Here is an 8746-nt window from a genome sequence, read left to right as displayed (position 1 = left end):
ATTCGCCTCGGTATGTGTGCATGAGCTCCTTCCCAGCTCTATATAAGGAGCCTCGCACTTCACCGGAGGTACGTATTCTACGAGATTGAGAGCCACTTCTTTGTTGTCTGCTTACCTGACTTGAGCGTCGGAGGGTCGTCGCCGGGAACCTCTTCCCGGCCCGACTTCTTTGCAGGTTCGCCGGAGGTCGGTGCGGACGGTCAGAAATCTACGTCAGCAGTTTGGAGAGTGCCACGTGCCCAGCGTCCATTGATTCAGCTTTCAGACAGGATCAATTTGGCGCCGTCTGTGGGAACGCTCCTGAATCCGATCGGAAGCAATGGACGAGGCTGGACGACCGCACTCGGTGATGCTCTCAACAGAGGAGCTCGACGCTTTGATCGAGACAAGAGCCGCTAAGCTTGTGGAACATAGACAAAAGTCGCAAGCCGAGCGGGTTGAACAGCAAGCAACATGAGCATCAGGGGGCCGAGCGGAAGCACCTCATGTCACGGTTCCATTTCATCGAGCCTTATTCTGCACGCCTCCTGAAGCGGCAGCAGTGAATCGTGATCGAGGATCTTCGTCAGATGAAATACCAATACGGGACAACAGAAAAGGCAAGGCCCCCCGAGCGGACGCTTCTCCCGAGCGGATCAATCGACAATTCTCGGAAGCCATTCTACGAGACCCTCTGCCAAAGCACTATGTGCCCCCGGTGATCGGTGAATACAATGGAACCACCGACCCGGATGATCATTTGGGTAAGTTCGACAACACGGCTACCCTTCATCAATACACAGATGGAGTGAAGTGTCGAGTTTTTCTAACCACCCTCTCGGGATCGGCTCAACGGTGGTTTCGGAGATTGCCGGACGGATCTATCTCAAGTTTCAAAGACTTCCGCACGGCCTTTCTCCACCATTTTGCAAGCAGTCGGCGCTACCAGAAGACTAGCGTGAGCTTATTCGCCATCAAGCAAGAGCCCAGAGAGCCGCTCAAATCTTATATCCAGCGATTCAACCGGGTGGCCATGGACATTCTGTTGGTTGCTACTCGGAAAACCTAGAGGTTCCACTGTACAAAAATTTTGTACAAAGGTCTGAACCTTTTCCTAGCTACCATGTATTCTTTTAAATTAAATTTTGGATCGCCTGCGGAACTTAACACATTTGATCCAAAACTTAATCTATTCGTTCTTTTAGGTTTTGACTTGGGTCGCCTGCGGAACTTAACATGTTCGACCCAAATCACCTTAAGTTATTAATTTCATTAAATATTAATTTCCATAATTGGTTCCCAGTACTGACGTAGCGAGGCACATGACCTTCTTGGATATGGGAGCAACCACCACCGACTAGACAAAACCTTTTATGGAAAGCTAATATTTAATTTCCTAAAATAACTTTAGGTTAACCGAAAAGAACAATCAAATCACAAGGAAAAAAAAAATACAACATCGAAAAACATATTCGAAACACTAGAATCGCATGCCTCTTGTATTTGGTATTATTTCCAAAAATAACTAGTATGATGCGGAAAGAAAAATTACTAGTTATACCTTTTAGAAAGACCTCTTGATCTTCTACCGTATTCCTCTTCTAACCTCGGACGTTGTGTGGGCAACGATCTTCCGAGATGAGAACCACGAAGCACCTTCTTCTTCCTTACAAGTTTCGGCCATCAAAACTTCTCCTAGGATGAAGAGGTTCGGCCACCACCACCACGCTCCAAGGGATGCTAGAAAAGAGGCTTCTTTTCTCTCCTTCTTCTCCTTCTTATATCCGGCCACCAAAGCTATCTCCACCATGAGTAGGTTTCGGCCACACAAAGGAGAGGAGAGGAAAGAAAGGGCCGGCCACACCCAAAGAAGAAAAGAGGGAGAAAAATAATAGAGTTCTTCTACCATGAAGGCACGTCTACCCCCTCTTTTATAATCCTTGGTCTTGGCAAATAAGGAAATTTAAATAAAAACTTCCTTAATTCTTTTGCCATGAAAAGGAAAATTTATTTAATTAAAAATAATTTTTATCTTCTCAATTTACAATGGTCGGCCATTATACAAATCTCCAAGCAAATAAAATTTTAAACACCAATTAAAACTTCCTTATTTGCTTCCGGAAATTTATAAAAATTTCTCAATAATTTTTATCCCTTCATGATTGGTTTATAAAAAGGAAATTTAATAAATTAAAATCTTTCTTTTAAACATGTGGATAAAAAGAAAGTTATCTCTATAAATTAAAATCTCTTTTAATCTATAAATAAGGAAAGATATCAAATCTTTTCTTAATCTTTTGTAGAAACTTATAAAAGAGAATATTTAATTTTAAACTCTCTTTTAAATCATGAACATGATTAAAAAGGAAAGTTTTCTTAAAATTTAAAATCCTCCTTTAATCAACAAATAAGGAAAGATTTCAAATTTTAAACTCTCTTTTAAACATGTAGATGATTTACAAATAAGGAAAGTTTTTACCAAAAATTAAAACCATCCTTTTAATCTACAAATAAGGAAAGAGATTAATCTCTTCTCTTAATCTTTTGTAGAAAGCTATAAAAGGAAATTTTTAATTTTTAAACTCTCTTTTATAAAACTTGATATCCACATAAGAAATAATTTTAATAAAAATCCCTTTTAATATTCTAGTGGCCGGCCTCCTAAGCTTGGGACCCAAGCTTTGGCCGACCACCTACATGGCTCATCCACTTGGCCTTGGCCGACCCTAGCTTGGGTTCCAAGCTAGCTTGGCCGGCCCCATTAGATGGGTAAGAAGGTGGGTATGCGGTGGGTATAAATCTCTATATACTAGAGGCTACGATAGGGACCGAGAGGAGGAATTGGTTTTGGTCTCCCGATAAAATTAAGCATCCCGTGCTCGCCCCGAACACATAACTTAATTTTATCAATAATAATTCATTCCACTAAAGAACTATTATTGAACTACCGCACCAATCCCAAATTACATTTTGGGCTCCTTCTTATTATGAGTGTGTTAGTCTCCCTGTGTTTAAGATAACAAATGTCCACTAATTAAGTAAGTTACTGACAACTCACTTAATTAATATCTAGCTCCAAGAGTAGTACCACTCAACTTCATCGTCATGTCGGACTAAGTCCACCTGCAGGGTTTAACATGACAATCCTTATGAGCTCCTCTTGGGGACATTCTCAACCTAGATCACTAGGACACAGTTTCCTTCTATAATCAACAACACACACTATAAGTGATATCATTTCCCAACTTATCGGGCTTATTGATTTATTGAACTAAATCTCACCCATTGATAAATTAAAGAAATAAATATCAAATATATGTGCTTGTTATTATATTAGGATTAAGAGCACACACTTCCATAATAACTGAGGTCTTTGTTCCTTTATAAAGTCAGTATAAAAGGAACGACCTCAAATGGTCCTACTCAATACACTCTAAGTGTACTAGTGTAATTATATAGTTAAGATAAACTAATACTTAATTACACTACGACCTTCCAATGGTTTGTTCCTTTCCATCTTGGTCGTGAGCTACTGTTTATAATTTATAAGGAACTGATAACATGATCTTCTGTATGTGACACCACACACCATGTTATTTACAATATAAATTAATTGAGCAACTACATTTATCATAAATGTAGACATTTGACCAATGTGATTCTTATTTCTAGATAAATGTTTATACCAAAAGCTAGGCTTTTAGTATACACTCTAACACATTCCAACGGCCACCTCCGAGACAATGATGAACGCGTTTACGCAAGGCCTCGTGGACGGGGACTTCTTCTGCTCGCTCATTCGGAAGCCGGCCCGAGACTACGATCATATGCTACACCGGGCCAATGAATACATAAATGTGGAGGAAGCCCAAGCAGCCCGAAGGAAGGAAGCACCAACCGAGCGGGCACCCCCTGCTGAGCGGAAGCCTCACACTGCTCATCACCCTCTCAGAGGACCGAGGGCCGAAGTAATCCGCTCCCCCCATGCGAGGTCCCATGTGCAAGAGGTAGCTGCCGAGCGGCCCAAGCCAAAGAAGAAATTGACCCCAATGTTCTGCTCATTCCACCGGACGAACACGCATAACACCAGAGATTGCCGGAGTCTTCCTCTAATCGCCCACCCCATTCCCCGGAGTGGTGGCCGTCGATCACCATCATCTGACAGGCGACAGGGACCTCGTGAAGCCGATCGGACGATACCCGACAGACGGCAAAGACAGACTCCCGAGCGGCATCATACTTTGAGGCGTGAAGACAATCCCCGGATGTCTAGGAAGCGGCCTAGACCGTCCGCTCGAGAAGAAGAAAATAGAAGCAACACTTCCCGAGGCGAAATCAACATTATAGCTGGTGGGCCGACCTGAGGAGACTCTAACCGAGCAAGGAAGGCTAGCGTCAGGCAGCTCCAGATCCATGCGGTCGGCTGCAGTCAAGAAAGAGCGAGCGGACCCGAAATCAGTTTCGGGCCCAAGGACTTGGAGGGAGTTGAAGTGCCACATGACGATGCTCTCCTCATCAAAGCGGTAATAGCCAACTACACTATTCACCGCGTTTTCATTGACACAGGAAGCTCGGTCAATATTATATTCAAAAAGGCCTTCGACAAATTGTAAATTGATCGAGTCGAGCTGCTGCCCATGACAACCCCCCTCTATGGGTTCACGGGCAACGAAGTTTTGCCGGTCGGACAGATCCGGCTGGCCATTTCGCTGGGAGAGGAGCCGCTCAGAAGGACGCAGACTGCAAACTTCGTCGTGGTGGATTCTCCGTCGGCATACAACGTAATATTGGGACGACCGTCTCTCAGTGAATTCCGAGCGGTCGTCTCCACTTTCCACCAGAAGATCAAGTTCCCGGTCAAGGACAAAGTGGGAGAAGTACGAGGAGATCAACTGGCAGCTCGACGATGCTACGTCGAGATGGTACGAGCAGAAGCCAATTCTGCTCGGAAGGCACCCCGGATAGAGGTAAACGCCATAACTGAAAAACCTCCCTCTTTGGTGTATGAAGAAAAAGAGGAAGTACAGATCCATCCGACCCGATCGGAGGCCACCACATTCATTGCGGCCGATCTGGAGGAGAGCCAAAGAGAGGAAGTGATCAAATGCCTCCAGCGAAATTGTGATGTCTTCGTCTGATCGACGCATGAGCCGCCCGGGATTTCACCGAGTATAGCACAACACGAGCTCCACGTCCGACCGGACGCTCAGCCGGTGAAGCAAAGAAAGAGGGATTTCAGCGCCGAACAGAATGCCATCATCCGAGCGGAGGTTGAGAAACTCCTGGAGGCCAGCCACATACGCGAGGTCCAGTTCCCAAGCTGGTTGGCGAACGTGGTACTAGTCTCCAAGCCGGGCAACAAGTGGAGAGTATGCATCGATTTCCAGGATCTTAACAAGGCGTGCCCAAAGGATTTTTATCCCCTGCCCCGGATCGATCAACTGGTGGACTCCACAGCCGGCTGCGAGTTGATATGCATGCTCGACGCGTATCAGGGCTACCATCAAGTGCCGCTCGCCCGAGAAGATCAAGAGAAGGTTAGCTTCGTTACAGCTGATGGCACTTACTGCTACAATGTGATGCCGTTCGGATTGAAGAATGCGGGAGCAACTTACCAGCGCTTGATGAATAAAGTGTTCAAGGAGCAGATCGGGCGAAATCTGGAAGTATATGTGGATGACATTCTCATCAAGTCGTTCCGAGCGGCCGATCTTTTTAAAGACATGGAGGAGACTTTCCGAACGCTGAGGAGGTATGGAGTTAAGCTGAACCCTCAGAAGTGTCTGTTCGGAGCAAAAGGCGGGCGTTTCTTGGGATACATAGTGACCGAGCGGGGCATCGAGGCAAATCCCAGCAAAGTGAAAGCACTACAAGATATGCCGCCCCCAAGAAATCTGAGGGAAGTGCAGCGCTTGACCGGTCGGATAACTGCTTTGTCCAGATTCATCTCCAAGACTGCCGATCGAAGCCTACCTTTTTTCAAAATCTTGCGCAAGGCCACTAAGTTTCACTGGGATAAAGAATACGATCGGGCATTCGAAGATCTGAAGACGTACTTGAACTCTCTACCTGTGCTAGCCAAGCCGACTGTGGGTGAGCCACTTTATATCTATTTATCTTCAACTGAGCAAGCAATCGGCTCGGCACTAGTAAGGGCGAGCGGAGAAGAACCTGTATATTTTCTAAGCCATATTTTAAAAGATGCTGAATCTCGCTACACTGGGCTCGAGAAGCTGGCTTTTGCTTTGGTCCTCGCCGCTCGGCGCCTTCGTCCCTATTTCTTGGCTCATACTATCATCGTCCGGACGAATAGTCCATTGGGAAGAGTGCTGTTGAATCCAGAAGCGTCCGGGCGGCTCATCAAATGGACAACTGAGTTGAGCGAATTTGACATTCAATACCAGCCCCGCTCGGCGATAAAGGCACAGTCCTTGGCAGATTTTATAACCGAAGTACAAAAGCCAGAACCCGAAGCCATGCGGAAAATATTTGTGGACGGATCGTCCACTCGGCTCGGAAGCGGGATTGGCGTACTATTACTCTCTCCTCAAGAAGAAAAGATGCACTTATCAGTCCGGCTAAATTATAGAGCTACAAATAATGAAGCAGAGTATGAGGCCCTTATAGCCGGCTTACAGGCCGCCCGACATGTGGGGGCCGGACGGGTGACGCTGCATTCAGACTCTCAGTTGGCCGCTCAGCAGCTCTCTGGTACTTTTGAGATTAACAACGCTCGGCTCAAACTCTACAATGAAGCCTTCGAAAAGCTTAAAGCCAATTTCAGAGAAGTCATTATCCAGAAGATACCCCGAGTGAAAAATCAGGCGGCAGATGAGTTAGCCAAGCTCGCAAGTTCAATAACGCCAGTCGTCATCCAGCAGCCAATTGAACAAGTATCTTTGGTGGCGCACGTCGACCGGATGGAAGGCCTCGCGTTTCCAAGCGATTGGAGGACACCCATCATGGAGTTTCTCCGCTCGGGCGCTACACCGTCCGATCGGGATGAAGCCCAGCTATTAAGAAGGAGAGCCGGTCAGTTCACGCTTATTGGAGACCAACTCTACAAGAAGGCTTTCTCTCGCCCGCTTTTGAAATGCGTGAGCTCGGAAGACGCGGCGTACATCCTCCAAGAAGTACATCAAGGATCGTGCGGAGGGCATTCGGGCTGACGGTCGTTGGTTAGGAAGATCCTGCTGGCCGGATACTTCTAACCAACCCTGCAAGCCGACGCCACTCGGACCTTCGCGACGTGTCTTTCCTGCCGACCGGCGGAGGAAATGAAAGCAACTACCGCCTCATATCCGTTCGACCAGTGGGGGATGGATATTGTGGGTCCATTTCCTATGGCGACCGGTCAGTGGAAGTTTCTACTGGTGACTGTCGATTATTTTTCCAAATGGGTGGAGGCCGAGCCACTGGCCAGGATCACCGAGCAGATGGTCAAAAAGTTTATATGGCAACACATCATCTGCCGGTTCGCCATCCCCCGTCGACTTGTTTCCGACAATGGGTGACAATTCGCGGGAAAGTTGCTCGAAGATTGGTGCAAAAGCTATGGCATCGAGCAACATTTCACGTCCGTGGCATATCCCCAAAGCAATGGTCAAGCCAAAGTAGCCAACCGGGAAATTCTTCTCATTTTGCGCGCTCGGCTCGACCATTTGGGAGGAAGCTGGGTGGATGAAGTGCTGGGCGTCCTATGAGCCATCTGAACGACCCCGAAGGAGGGCACGGGCGTGACGCCATTCCACTTAGTGTATGGGGGTGAAGCAGTGATTCCAGTTGAAGTGGGCGTCGAGTCCGTCCGGATCCAGAACTATGATGATGACAACGCCGAGCGGAGGAACATGGAGCTAGATTTGGTTGACGAGGAGCGGGCCAAGGCGTCCGTCCGGCTGATGGCGTACCGGCAGAGAATGAAGCAGAATTACAACCGGCGCGTGATCCCTAGAGCATTCCAAGTTGGCGACCTTGTCTGGAAGAAAGTAAAGTCGGTCGGCGACGTTGGCAAACTGGAGGCTCCTTGGGCGGGCCCTTCAAAATCATCAAAAAGCTCCGCTCGGATGCTTATTATTTGGAAGATGAAGACGGACGACGGCTGGATCGACCATGGAGCGCGAATCATCTCCAACCGTATCGAGCTGGGTGAGAGGTGCGCTAAATGTAATTTTATATATGTTTTGGTCGTCCATGTCCTTGTAATGCAGGAAGCAGAAATGATAGAAGGATGACAAATAGCTTCGCTGAACGGCAGTATTAAAATTAGCCTTAAAAGGCCGTCGAGCTCCGACGTTAAAAATCGAGAAACGAGCCGGCGTCTATAAACCCTCCGAGCGGAAGGCTGTCGAGCTCCGACGTTAAAAATTGAGAGACGAGCCGGCGTCTATAAATCATCTGAGCGGAAGACCGTCGAGCTCCGACGTTAAAAATCGAGAGACGAGCCGGTGTCTATAAACCCTCCGAGCGGAAGACCGTCGATCTCCGACGTTAAAAATCGAGAGACAAGCCGGCGTCTATAAACCCTCCGAGCAGAAGACCGTCGAGCTCCGACGTTAAAAATCGAGAGACGAGCCGTCGTATATAAATCACCCGAGAGGAAGGCCGTCGAGCTCCGACGTTAAAAATCGAGAGACGAGCCGACGTCTATAAATCATCCGAGCGGAAGACCGTCGAACTCCAACGTTAAAAATTGAGAGACAAGCCGGCGTCTATAAATTATCCGAGCGAAAGACCGTTGAGCTCCGACGTTAAAAATCGAGAGACGAGT

This window comes from Zingiber officinale, chromosome 10B, assembly GCF_018446385.1.
Source record: "Zingiber officinale cultivar Zhangliang chromosome 10B, Zo_v1.1, whole genome shotgun sequence".
NCBI classification, from domain to species: Eukaryota; Viridiplantae; Streptophyta; class Magnoliopsida; order Zingiberales; family Zingiberaceae; genus Zingiber; species Zingiber officinale.
The sequence above is the reverse complement of the archived record's forward strand: the minus strand, read 5'-3'. Positions refer to the sequence as shown.